A 15,511-nucleotide genomic window follows, 5' to 3' on the forward strand; every position below is an offset into this window, starting at 1 on the left:
GAGAATACATTTCAACATTTTTAAATCATCTGCATACAAAAGAAAATAAATATAGTAAAGAGCAGAGGGTCCAGGTAAGACCACTGAGAAGCCTATGAAAAAAACTGAAATCAACACATTTGATAACACATTAATTAAACATGTATTACACACATCTTTAATGCTTTTTTTTATTTTGTTTATTTATTAACCATTAAAATGACCATTAAAAACCGTTAAAATTCATACATGAAAAAAGTCCGATAAGGATTCTACAACCCTGATTAATTACCACCCTATTAGCTTATTACCGTTATCAAGTAAAATAATTAAAAAATACCCTTATGCATTTAAAAATATCTTTGAGGAATTAAATAATTAATAAACAGTTTGCTATCCGCAAAAAATACTCCACAATACATCAACTTATTAGTTTAACGAACAGATATGAACTAATTTTATTATAATAAAGAGTTTTAATGTTAGATATAGAAAAAGCTTTCGAAACATAAAATTATTAGCGAATAGTTTGGCTCACAAAAAGACTACTCAACAACACATTAATTTAGTAGTTTGATGGAGCATATATAACAAATATAATACTCTTGACTATCTGCTACGCTCAATACGTTTATATTTAAGTACTAGAAGATATGTTGTTTTACTTAATAATGTATACTCGTTACCGCGTAAAATTCTAGCTGGAATTTCTTAAGGAAGTTCGCTCAGGACGTATTCTACATGTCTTATATAAAATAAGTAATACGTTGCTTATTCATTTTTTATTTGAGTGTGTTTTTATATACTTTTTGTTATTTTTAATATGTTATAAATATTATAATGTAAAGTTTTTGGAGCACCTAGTACATAATGAAGGTTTTGAAAAATACTCAAAATATATAATCACCCCTACGTCCATTTTATCCAACTTGTAATTAAACATTTCGCGGATTTATTCGTTCTGTTGTTGACTTATCATTTATTAAGAATTGTTACTCTGTCTATTTGCATACGCGCTAACTCGACACAGTAATGCCGAATTACTAATTACGCTCGTCGCAGCTCGGCGAGGATATAATTTGTGAAAGTCAGCGGCAAGGTTACCACGTGTATAACCACACAAGTCTTGTATGCGTAGAAGGAAATCGGACAAACAAATGTAGTACAACGTGTAAACAAATTACGCCAGAGCTTGTATGCGGATTCCGGGATATATGATGCAATTTCATCATGTACAGGAAATTATTGCATGTCAGTTTATAAATAGCGAACCAGACGGAAAATGTATCACGTGTGGTGATACATTTTCCGACTGTGACAACTTTGCCCTAATAATTTGATGAACGTGCTGTTATGATTTAATACAAATAAATCGATCGTATAATATTATAGGCTAAATCAACAAGTTTATGCTTAGATATATTTGATCTAAAAGTACGTCAAGTGTTTATAGGTACTGTCAAGTTTAATTTATTTATGATTTATTGTAAAGATTTATTTTAAAATTAACTTTTTACGATACTAGGCTTTAAACCTTAAATCATGTTATTATAATTTAAAATTGTATAGCTACAATATAAACCACTAATATCAATATTTATTATACATGACTAAACTTTAATTTAGTCAAACTTAAGTACATACGTATGAATAAGTATCGTAAGTTTATAATTTCAAATAAATAATATTACATTTTTTTCATAAGTATCTTATCTTTTTTATATTTAGTTAACCTTGTTTACTCGTATTTAATAATAAAGTATGAATTTATATGTATTCTCAATTTTGTAAAGAACGTTTGTAAACAAAAATCAATTTTCTACTTCTACCTGATTTATAAATGTTCGTATGTAGAGGTTTCAAATTTCATTTGCTGATTTTATAAGCATCCTTTTTTAGTTTAGAATCAGGTATAACTTATTTCGAACGCCTTTTTGTTGTATTATATAGTATAAAGGACATATTCAGATACCAAATTATTATTATAATAAGTGTATCATCTCGGCTGAAACTTTTGGCAGGTATCTGCTCTTTTAGCGGTAAAGCATCATGTACGTCGTAATTACGGGGCAAACCGCCAGTGACCAGACGATAAGATGGTGCCGGATACACGGGTCGTAATACGGTCGGGTATGTGCGGTCTCCGGAATTGGGTCGAAAGATGAACTTTACGAGCATCGGCACGAAGCCCGGCCGGATCCGTGCCAGGGGACGAGATTCTGCATACCTTTGGCCTCTACTTTCGAAACAATTGAAGGGCGTTTGTCATCAGATTTCATAACACGGCAGACTACGCATACGAGAGAGGTGTTGGAAACAGATTTTCATAAAAGAATATATTGCGTGCTATAAATTTGGATGATGTTTAGGTAGTGTTAAATAGTTTTTACCGGTATTTACTAGTACTTTTATCAATTTGTGTTGTAATCGTCGACTGAGTATCTGGGATTGTCAGCCGAGTCTTTGCCTTGATATCTCTCCAGAGTCTGCCCCGAGTCTTCCTATGACACAGGTCAGGACATCTCTTTTCTCTAAAATATGCTAAGCGGACGCTCATAAACATTAATAAGCAGCTCTTTAAACTGTATATTAAAACAGGTCTAATCAGTGTATTTTTGTCCTATGGGAAATTATTTTCGATTTTGATTATTTAATATAACTATTTGATTTGTTATCATCATTTTGATAACCTTAATAAGCGTTAGTATAGGTCTGAGCTTAATAAAGCTATTGAAAAACCCGATTATTCCAGTTTTTTGACAAATGATTTTAAAATAATTTTAGTATGATACGATCTTGTTACATGTAAAAATTCGTATTAAATTGATATATATACATTTTTTTTGTATTTTTGTCCAACGAGCAATTATTATATTTGTTAAGACTACTTGTTTTTTGGTGACATTGTTTTTATTTATCTTTAAAATACCCAGTGTTTTCATTTTAATAAAATTCGGTATCCATTAGGGATTCTGATATTTGACACTTTTAAAAATAAAGAAAATCGAGACTTTCATTTAAATAAACATACAATATATTTTGATGTTATATCAGTGCTAAATATATATATAAATATATTTTTTTTTATTTCCAATAAATGCAAGCGCATTTCCGCCCGTTTCGTATTTTATGCCAACGGTGCTCCATAACGGCGTTATTCTCGCCCTATTCGCCGTTATACTTACGCCGCCTCTGTGCTATTTTTTCATTGTATTTCATGTTTTATTTTATTTGAGTTTGTTTGCGGGACTGCGCTGTTGGCAAGTGCCGTAGCGAGCTGTGCAGCCCGCCCGGGGCGAGATAATGGTGTGTAATCTTCGAGATGCATCCGTACGAGTACACTTCGGATTCTGCGGATATGACGATGGGTATTTGTAGGAATCTGTATCTAGCGGTACAGGATTTTCGGGTTTTGTTGCTCGTAACGCAAATAATTAAAATTAATAAATTTATAAGTAATACTTTAAAATCGATCAAAATTTTTTATTTAATTTTTACTTGATAAACAAGCAGTGAAGACATGCTTGACTACAGAGCATACATCTACCGATTTTAATACGAAAAAAAGTTCTGGGTTTTAAATACTGGATATAGAAAAGGCTTTTGATACAGTATGGCATAAAGGATAAATTTATAATAATTAAAATACGAAACTCTTATTATATTATCCACATTTTACGGTCTCAGATGAAAAATCGAAGCTATGTTGTTTCACTAAATAATACATTTTCGATACTGCGTAAAATAACAGCTCGTGCACCTCAGGGAAGTATACTTGGTCCGTTCCTTTTCATTATATATATTAATGCTATTCCAATTTATAAAATACCAAACTATCAATGTACGCTAACGACACTGCAATTCTTACTATTTATCATGGTATATTGCAGTTAAACTTCAAAAACTCCTTAAAAACTTAAAAAAATAATAATCAAGACAAGACAGAAGCTATTTACTAAACGAATACAATCTTTGCCTGCACGCAAAAACAAGAGCATAACATTAATTTAACAGCACGAGCGTTAAATACCTGGAATCCATACTTAAATTCAATAAACATATAACTGAACTCCAGTAAAAAAAGCTAGGCGTCATTTACGGCTCTAAAATTAATATTTAATAGAAAAAGCGCGCTTACAATAAAAAATAAAATCCTAGTCTATAGACAATTAATCAGAACTGTTTTAACTTACGCTTGCGGATCTTCCACTAATATCATCCCTCCACCAGCTTCATTTTATGGATTTATAGAGTTTCGCGAGTATAATTATTTTTGAAATCTCGGGATTCATCGCGATTTTCTCATACTTTTTTTCTATTTTTCGGCTGCAATTTAATTAGCTCATTAAAAAAAATATATAAATATAACGTATATATATAAATTATTCGTTTAAAAATTAAGCTTAAGAATGTTTTACTAAATAAGCTACTAAATAAATACATTTCTGCTTCTATAGCAATATGTGTTTGACACATTTGTGATGTGACATTTAGGATATTAAATATTTGCTAAATTTGTTGTGTTAAATTCATAAATGCTTAATTCTTTTTAAGGAAGAGTTTTTAGTGTTCATTTATGTCCATAAGATATTTACAATTTGTCTTTATCACAATTTATTATTACTCGAAATGATAAAAATAAAAAAGTTGTAATTATGAATTAAATAAGTTTGTTTATTAAAATAATATTACAATATTTTTATATATTACATATTATTTTTATAACATATATATATATAATGTTGATTACATTGATATTGGTTTAATATAGATATGCCCACTGTCCCATGGGTAGGTCACTAAACTCGTGCCACTGTTTTTTATTTATAAATTAAATTTTAAGAGAACAAAATTTCTTGGGCATATCTGGGTTAATTGCTATCAAGGCTTCAAATATACACTGTAAGTTATTCGTTCTCTTACCCGTGGATTAAAATATTAAAATTATTTTTCTATTAATCCGTACGTTGTTGGGTTTTTTACACTATTCTCTGTAAGGCTTAAAAAAGTTATTATTCTTATCGTTCCGCCATTGATAATTTTTTAATTTTTAATGATTTAACAGAGTCGTCGAGCCATTAAACAATCTGCGAATAATTTCTTTCCCCATATTATATCTTTTTGCTTTTGAAGAATAGCTAAAGACTATATTCTTTTTTTGACTAGTGAAAGATTTTGAATTTTGCAAATATTTAATTAATGACATCAATGTATGGTTTATTTGATTATATAATATATTTTTAATTGTATGTTGAAATTTCCAACTTAGCTCAGATCTATGTATGTTAAATAAACATATATTTTCTTTTAAAATAAAAAAATCAAATATTCTGAGTGAAATTGTTTTGAGCCACACAGTTCACGCACACAATAACAAACCGAAATCCTTATCTCGAGCGTACCCTAACATACTATAAATTCTTGATAGATTTGTATTCATCAGAATTTTATTTTCAAATAGTTATTGTTCATAATCTGCAACTTGGTCAGTAAGATTTTTTGACTCCGTCGTAAATTTGTCTTCACTATCACTTTCTTCTTGGAGAATTATATTTGCGTCTGAGCCCGTAAGATACTTCGAATCCGTTGTACATTTTTCTTCACAAAATGTTTTTTCTTCGAGAGCTGCTATTGCATCAAATTCTGTGATAAGCTCTGAATCCGTGGTACATTTGTCGTTACAATAACTTTCTTTTTTAAGAGTAACATTTGGGTCCAATTCCATAAGATAGTTCGTTTTCTTGATACATTTTTCTCTACAATAACTTTCTTTTTTGAGAGTATCATTTGCATCTGAGTCAAATTCCGCGATACATTTTTCTTGACAAGACTTTTCTTCTTTGAGAATTTCAACATACCAAGAAGGAAATAGACGCGTCGTATCTAACAGATCAACGGCTGTGTTAAAACAAAATAAAACAAATTTAATTTAATGGTATTAAGTACAATATATATGTTTTCGTACTTACGTTGATCTCTTGGTTTTTCAGGAACACTGGCTCGATTATAAGTAGCGAGCATAATAATGGCAACCGGAATAAGCGCAATTATTATGTAGCAAAAATATTTTGACAATTTCTTTACAATGGTTTTAATAGAGCTCATGATTGTAGTCAAAGTATAACAGAAATTTTTAGGTAAATTTTAGTATTTTTTGCTAATAATCTCTGGCACTTCTCTTGTCAGCTTGTTGGCAACTACTGAACGCTACTTGAGGCGACTGATGCTTTTATGTCAGTTTTCTACAAAATGAACAGCTTTTAAATGCAAAAAAGTAGGTCAGTTTTGTTATGATAAAAAGTGTTTTGTTCCGGTTGATATTAACAAACAACAGTTGACTATGATTCTAGAGATTAATCATTTACGAATTTAGTGCAACTAATATGACTAATGTGTCATGTTATTATATTTGCACTGAAATCGTGATGTCCGTGACTACTATCCCAAACAGTGGGCGTGATCGTTTATGATTGTTTTGATTAGGCTTCCGCAAAACTATTCTTTGCCATTTGATTCATAAAAAAATATTTTATTATGATTCAAACATAGTGTTGTAACCGATTATTATTAGTTTAATCTAAAGACAAGTTCCTTTTAATTAATTTGTCGACAATATAAGTTTTTATTTATTCTGAAATCATTGAATAAAGAAAACGAATATGCTAATATTATTAAAATAATATGAGTTAAGAGGCTAAAATATCTTTTATATTTTTATAGAAAAGTCAAAATAACAAACGCAGGAAATAAATATTTGTATGCCTTTAAGATTGGCGGCAGTATAAATTCATGTGAGAGAATTTTTCTTACTTATTATATATAATTTAACTGGCAAAAAATAAGTGGTCAAAAGTAAATATGTTATATTAGTATATTAAATAAAATACAATACCAATACAATATACTTAATATAAAATTAAAAACAAAAAAAAAGTAGAACATCATAAGTCAACGTAAAATTCTATAATCTTTCCATCTTGTACTTCATTTTATTCTCTCTGGTTTTTTATCTTACACATATTTCACAACTCTTATAAAGTGTTTAATATCACTGTTTCAATTTATTTACTAATTTAAAGTGTAATTTAATAATTATAGATAATAAAAATAAAAAGGCGTAAAAATATAAACTTTTTTTGTCTTCTGACAAATGTATATTTTTTGTTGTTTATTTATTTATTAGATTTAAGTTAAGATCATTAAGACCTATCAGATTATCACAATGCGTCAAACTAGTATAACAAAAAAATGTGTTATTACAATTAACAAAAAATAAAATACATAGTAAGAAAGAGAGAAAAAATGTATAATAATAAAATATAACGATATAAACTGGATCTTCTTATAAAGATATCTCATAAACCTAATAAGAACTTTTATGATTATAAGGAAAGGTTTGTTTATTCAGGGATTCTAAATTATAGTAAAGAGAACTTCCACTTTTTTTTCAAAAGCGATTTAGAGATCTCAAGTAAAAGGTTTTTAGCCAGAATGTTTCTACCAAGGTCGTAGGACTAATCTGATTACGAAAGAAAGCGATAAAATGACACAGTAAGACACTAAATGTATTTTTTTAGTAATCTGCATACAGAAAATGACTTTAATTTGTAACTGTATTCCTTACACAATCAGTCGCCATATGTTACAAATCTTGAGAATAACCGGGTTAAATATTCCAAGCATCTGATGTGCAACAATTCTTTTACAAATTAACAATTATAAATTCTGTCGAATGCCTTTTTATAATTCTTATATACGATGTCTACTTAATTATGAAATATAATACATATTTATGGCTAGTAATTGTTGCATTAAATCAGTTTAAACGCGTATCGTATTATCAGTTGAATGAAATGCCCACGCCTAATAGATTAAATAGCACGCGAAAAATATATACCTTCAAAATAATAACCATAAGGAAATGTAAGCAAAATCGGAAATTAACCCGCCAACACAATAGCACAAAGAAACCTGATACAATAGGATGATTATTTTCTGAAGAAACAACTCAGGTTTCTCGTGAAAGAACTATATTATCCGCCTATTTATTCAGCTCTTTGAAGCTTTGTCCTTTTACGATAATTCTTAACTATATACACGCTTTTGTGATGTTGTCGAACAATAATAATAAAAAAAACATGCATCTTTTTAACGTTAACAATTTATTACAAAAATTTATAATATAATATTTAAACTAATATAAAGCTTAATGTTAATATTTTGAAGTAGAGCTGCAAAATATTTTTTTTAAAGTGATTTTTAATAAAGTTTGCTTTATGAAACTGACATAACCGCAACAACGAGCGTTAAATATCTAGACTTTCACCTGGACTCCAAGCTTAAATTTAACTAACACGTAAAAGAAGTTTCCAATCGCGTCCTAGTATTCGTGAATTAGTTTTTTTTAGTCTATGGAATTTTTAACTTACGCCTATAAAGCCACATTGCAAACTCTACGAATAATTATATTTAATTAGATCTAAGTGGTTGTTTGTAAGATCACTTGTAATTTTAATGCGGATTTTTCTTCGGAGTCTATTTCGTCGTTTATCTAACTACCCATGTATAATATTTTAAATACTTTACCCATTCAATTAAATTTTTTACATAATTTTAAGTCTACGTGGAGTGTAAATTTATACTTTAAATGATAAATGAAACCAATAACATGTTAATTGTATACCTGTGCATTAATATTGGCATAGTACTGCGATTTTTGCATTGGAATCCCATTGCAATTTTCATATGTAATCATCAAAATGCAAATTGGTACAAGGTTCTCGTGAGAGAACGAACAGATGCATAGGAATAATTTTGGAATTTGCAACTGGAATTTGTCATTCAATACCAAATTGCGCGTATAGTGATAATTAAATTCCTGATATATTTTTATCAAGAATTGGTTGGCACGTGATGTTAAAAGAAAAGTTTAGATTTCAGTTACTATATCTAATATATTGATAATTTATTTAGCAATATACAAAATTATTCGAGTTTATAAAATTAATAAATAAATATAAATTAAAAACAATGTTATAAATCAATGCACCCTTTTTATAAATGTAATCAATTTAACGTGCTGAATGAACACATTTTTCCTGATTTCAATATGAAAAAATTACAGGATTATTAAAGCTAGAAATTGTTTGACACGACAGATTAGCCTACAAATAATCTAAATTTTAAGCATCTGATTATATTAGGTGTATACACACGATACAAAGAGCAAAGCTAGGTTGTTTCTCACAATAATTAACTCTCGATAATGGTAAGTTTGCTCACGTTTGCTCCTTTTCAATCTATATATCATAGTAATGGCATTCCTATTTATAAAAATACTGACATAACTGGTTTAGAAGTAAAATTTAAAATGTATTATATGAACAGCTTATTACGCAGGTAATAAAATACGCTTGCCAAGTATAAAGTATACCATATACAATATTTTGCTTCGAGATTCGATAAGCCAAAATTCTACCAGCATATGGACAGAAACTAAACATAATTAATTTGACTTATCAACCGTTTCAAGTTTCTAACTTAATGGTTTATCAATCTGACAGTTTATATACTTGTTACACGATAATCAATTTCAACGATAGCATTTCTGTTCGCTTATACTGTCCCGATTCACAGGGCGGCATTGCGAGATTCAACAAGTTGGTGGCTGTGACTGAACAAAGGGTCACGATCTTAGAGCTTTCGTCGTTTCATCTTCACATCCATCATTATATTATTCACGGTCTGTGAGCATAACACGATTGAAAACGTGCTTTGGATTTGGATGGTGCGGGTGCTGAAGCGCAATTTTGCGAGCAAATTGTTAGAGTCTCGGTTGGGGGTTGTATCGGGTATTAATACCCGTGTGACGACCCCCTGAGGAGTATTGTTTAATATCGAATTGTTCAATGTACTTTGAATAATTTTATTGACACAGATTTTAACTAACTTTTTAATGGCAATTTAATGGCGCCAATATTGTTATTGTTACGCATTATAAAAAAACATTTACTTTCATAACTTGCGATTATGTTAAAAAAAACCCCTTTAACTATACACTGTAAAAATATGTACATTAAAATTAATAGTATTTTTTAACTTTTTTTTCATCATTTTTGTTATTGTAGTGATATATTTAATTGTTTTTTATTGTGACACGTATGAATTTAAATTAAGATTTTTCTAAAACGCGTTGTTTTTAATCAATGATAAAACCAATAAAACCGTATAATCAGGGCCATCTCGTACATTTTTGCGTCTATGTGCAGGGCACATGTGGTGCCTAAAAAAATTAATAACAAAAAATAAAGAATATAATACAAAAAGAAAAAATTAAAATTAAAAAAAAACTGTAAAATTAAAAACTAAATCGAAAATCAAAAACTTTTAGTAAAATTAATTTGTCTGGCTTTTATTTTAGCAAAATTCGTCCCCAAAATTTCATTATTGAAAAATTGATCAATTTCTTTTTTTATGTAAACTTTTGCTAAACATTTTATTTTTTCTTGATTCATGCTCGATTACAAATAGTTCTAAATAACTTTTAATTTTTAAAAAGTTATCTTCTCTTAGGCAAATAAAACGAGCAAAGTCATTAGTATTTCTAGTGCGATTAATACATTTAGAAATAATTCTTCGAGATTATAGTTGAAAATCCATTTAAGAATTGATTCGGGTGTATAAATTTTGCGAGATAGTAATTCCAAGTATAAGTACTTTTTTTCTTTAAAACTGAATATTTTTCTAATAATTTAAATTTTTTATTTGTCCATTCTTTATTTGTGCTTAAGCTTAAACTAAAGTTCAAAAGGTTTTAAAGTAAAATATTTGAAACCCTTTTTAATTGAAACAATTTCTCTTGAGAAGTTGATTTTTTGCATTGCAGTTTTCAGATTGTAAAAATTTACTTGTGAAATTAGTTTCTGTAAGCACTTTGTTCCAGACTCCCAATCAAAAAATTAATTCAAACCTACAATAATTTATTGTAATTAAATAAACATGTAAATCTTTCTCCAATTTAACAACTAATTTTGAAACAGAATAAGCCTTTCAAATATGTCTTTAAAGCACTCATGGCGTTTATATCGTTTTCCTATCTACTATTACTTAAAAATTTTCCCGTTAATTTACACTGAAAATTTATAATTTTTATGTCGATCCTAATAAGAATTATAAATAGTTCGAATGGTGGAATTTTTCTTACAATTGCAATTGCTTCTTTTACATCATCAACAATAACTATAGATTTGAAGAATGAAAAAAACATCTAATAAAAAATGCTCTTTCAATGTGCACATATTGCACAATAATCAACATTTTTTTTGTAATTACTTTCATCTGGAGTAGTCTTTTTTTATAGAAAAATACAAAACATGTTCCACCATGTCCAAAATTTTGTTTTTGGTAGCTTTAGTGAGAATTTTGCGTTTGTATTTTGTTTATTATCCCCGATTTCTCGACAATATTTCTGTCTTATCTAATGAATAATTTAAGACTTTATTGCAGACATGTGATGTATGTATTATGAGAGAATTATATAAAATATTCGATTTTTTTATTACATATTTTTCGAAATATATTTTATTTTACTGCACCTATGTGTGCCAAAAACGTTGTAAACGCGACGAGCCGGCCCTGTGTATATTAACAATATTAATAATTAAAAAACGACTTACTTTTGTTTTATTGAATTTTTGTAGCAACCAAAGTTTAGTTTCAAAGTTATTCGTAAAAACTAATATTTACATAAGCTAAAAACAAGCTAGCTACGAATTTATTAGGCAACAATATCTTACTTGCTATTTGTCAAATAACACTTTTAATGTACCAATATTTTAAAATGATTTATAAAAAAATATGGATAATTAAAAACATTTATTTATATATGTTTCTTTTAAAAAAACTATTTATTTTTCAGATTTCCTGCAGATTATTGATTACAATCGATTAAAGGTGAGGATTTTAATAATATTAATTTCTTGCAAAAAATTATACCCCTTTTTAAGAATTGTCAGAGAGTAGCTATATTAAAGCACTTTTATTATTATTGCTTTTATAAATAAATTTTATTTATTGTACATAATTAACTTTAATATTTAAATTTATTTTAATAATATTATTATATTCAAAATATTATTATTTTTTAACGTATATTATCAATTTGTAGCAAATAAAGAGCAAGTAAATTTTTTATACATACAGTTTTTTAATGAATTTAAATTTTAAAAATACTGAGCGTAAAAAAACACGATACAAATATATCTTGATATAAACATGAATTTAAATATCTCTGCTAATTTAATAATAATTTAATATGCGACGCTAATAATGTTAAGTCTTAAATATATCTATTAATAGTCAACTTTAAAGGAGGTGAAAAATTAATTTACAGATTTACATACGTTCATTTTTGGATTCTTAAAATATTTTATAACTAGTATCTATATAGCACGATATTGGATTTTTATCAAGAATGAACATTTTCAATTGTAGAATAACGTAAAATATGACGTTGTAACGTTGTTCCACTGTATGACAGCAAGTACCTATTGATCATTTATAACGTTTGTCGAAAACATATCTACTTATACATACTTTTTTAAACCTTAATATAATAGTTGTCTTTTAAAAAGATTTATTAAAAAACTATTTAAAAACTATAAATATTTTTTAGAAAACAAAGAATTAGAAATTAAAAACGTCACATTTTTTAATACTAAATAATTTTTCGTATGTCGGTAGATATTTTTTTATCAATATCTATAAAAAAAAAATTAGGGAATACTCAACTTAACCAGATTCATAAGAGACGTGGGGCGTAAGTTAATTTTCTGTAGAGATATGAAAAGTTCAAGGAGCACTGTTTTAGACAAATTTTATTAATGCGTTCAATACAAATAAATATTTATTTTGAATAATTGTTATCTGTATTCATAAAAAGTAATAAAACTTAAGTTTTTCAAGCTTTAATGTTACAATAGCATCAAATGACGGCTATAAATTCAAGGTATATTTTTACATATATGTGTATTTTATATACAAATATTTTTAAATGAACCACTGTAGTTTAGGAATCTGCAAACTACGGCCCGCGGGGCAAATCCGGCCCATTATCTATTTTAATCTGGCCCGCGAGCTAAGATTAAATTTTGTATTTTCAAACTATTCTTTTTTATCTTTAATTATTACATCCAAAGAAATGTGTCGCAAAAAAATATATTTATTTTAATCTATCACTCTTTGGCAAGAACAAGTTATAGAATTATTGAGCACATTGTATGTAACATCAATCGCCAATTCACCAGCAAAAGATTTTAAGTGTTTTTTGACCTCACAAGGGTATGTTTCGAACCTTGCCAAATCAATTTTTTTCCAGATCGCTCAATGTCATATTTAAACAAAATTATAGCTAATAGCGAATAGTTTGTATAAATAAAGGGTTAAACATTAAGTAATAATTTTTAGTGCTTCTGAAAACAACTGGATACTAAGTGAGTAACTGGTTTTCACCACATTGTTTATTCGAGAAGGCAATGTTATGTTTAAATTAAATAAAGAAATATATTAAATAGTCAGAAACTTTTAATATTTTTTTGGTTATACAACGATTATCATATTTATTCAAATTAAATTTATAAAATTAATATTTTTATCGGCAAATATTAAAATATCGATTTTATCAGACTAGGACGCGACCGTTCCGATATGGCTAGCTTATGACCGAACATCCAAGAATAGGTTGGGTCCTTGCTGGCAAATAGCTTCGAGTAATTTGTTTCAAAATCTAATCAAATCTCAGCCACGATGAGTAATGACTGCTTAATAATTTAATCATAACCCCTTTCTCGCTCTCTACCTCCGTAGGAAACTCATCCTAAAACAACATTCAAAGGATATTTACGTATTAAAACAGGAAAAGCTCTCGTGGAGTGGATGAGATAAGAAGATTCGTTACACACATTTATAATGTATAACCAACACGATAGATCAGCGGTATACGTCGGTTTGTAATACCTGAAAATAATAGGTCTAAATCATATATGCATCTTAGTGTTTTTCAATTTAAATTGGAATTAGTGATTATTATATAATTATAATCTGGATAGATCTATTGACTGTAAGTTTATATTTTTAAAACAATTATATGACTAGTAGCTAGATTTCGATCAAATTAACCTATTTGTAACACAATGCTAAAAATAAAATAAATACGTGTCTAATGTCATTGCTTGGTTAATATGACTTACTATAAAATTTACTAATAGATTCATATTTCATATATGAACTAGTAGTTCCTTAACACTATGAGGCAAAATATTTGAAGGAAAATACATATTTTTGATTACACATACACCATCCCGCCGCATATTTTTTGCTTACATGGTACCTGTTAGAAAACTTATTACATCAAAGAAACAGACATCGTCCTAATATTTAAAAGAGCACATACACTTTGTACAATGTACAACTATATTAATTTTCTACATTTTAATTAAAAATGTTCTCTCACACTCATGTGCTTATGATGTATAGGATATATACATGTATACTAAACACATAATTTCTGTATTCATCATATTCAGATGTGAGATGAAACCCATTGTATTCAAGCATATGAATAATTTTAAACCGCAAGGTTTTTTTTAAAATATATTAAAATTTATTTTAACTGCCGATAGAATTTTATACAAAAAGTGACTACCGCATACACTCAATCGGATCATGGAAATTGAATTTTGCATACTTCGATCCCAGTCCGCGTTGTCTGAACGTCCGTGTGTTTTATGACTATATACGTATGTATGTATGAAGCGAATCAATGGCATGTCTACCTTATGAGCACAGCAATGGATGGGGGTAGAATGCCATAAAACACATAACGAAACCAATGATTTTCAACGATGTTAAATATATAATACAAGTGGAAAAGTAATGGTGTCTCTGTATTATGCAAGGGGCTCTACATAGCTTGCTAATATTTAATAATTATTTTATTAATTTATTTAGCTTAATAGCTAATTCTTACACCAAACAATCTTTAACTAAATATACATACATCTAAAATATAACATTAACAGAAAATAAAAAAATTATATATTTTATTTATTTATACACAAAGGTGTTTTTTTTTTCCATTTAGGAAATCCGTTACAGTTTTATTTATACTAGGAATATTAATATTAAAATTTACATCTCCGTATATAATTCCCCTGGCCGTACTCGTTTTTTATACCTATCTTTAAATTGTATCTATTTCTAGTAATAAATCTATGCACATCATTCTTTATAATTAAATACTTTTATTTTATAATTTATATTGTATATAAATACTAAAATATTTATCTTCAATATTTATTAAACATTTAATCATTCCAATCTATCAAATATACTTATACAACTAGTAAATCTATTTTTATTTAAAACTACTCTCATTGTCCTGTTTTGTAATTTTATCTGATTTATTAAACATATATAATATTGTTGCACAATGAGTGAAATAGCAAAGGTCCTAATTTATACCCTTGTGGTACAC

The 15,511-nt window shown here is 27.9% G+C and overlaps 2 protein-coding genes across 2 annotated transcripts in view; one reads left to right on the plus strand and one right to left on the minus strand.

Annotated features, from left to right (window-relative positions):
* Window positions 1-15,511, plus strand: part of LOC148234343 (discoidin domain-containing receptor 2-like) — a 281,896-nt gene that overhangs the window by 34,088 nt on the left and 232,297 nt on the right. The window contains exon 2 of the mRNA XM_088188028.1: window positions 11,897-11,931. The gene's annotated coding sequence lies outside the window, so the exon portion shown is untranslated. The remainder of the gene's footprint in view (window positions 1-11,896; window positions 11,932-15,511) is intronic.
* Window positions 1-15,511, minus strand: part of LOC148234344 (uncharacterized) — a 148,704-nt gene that overhangs the window by 26,637 nt on the left and 106,556 nt on the right. The window lies entirely within an intron of this gene.

The sequence above is a fragment of the Plectrocnemia conspersa genome, unplaced genomic scaffold (assembly GCF_051122295.1).
Source record: "Plectrocnemia conspersa isolate PC_06_02 unplaced genomic scaffold, ASM5112229v1 ptg000006l, whole genome shotgun sequence".
Lineage (NCBI taxonomy): Eukaryota > Metazoa > Arthropoda > Insecta > Trichoptera > Polycentropodidae > Plectrocnemia > Plectrocnemia conspersa.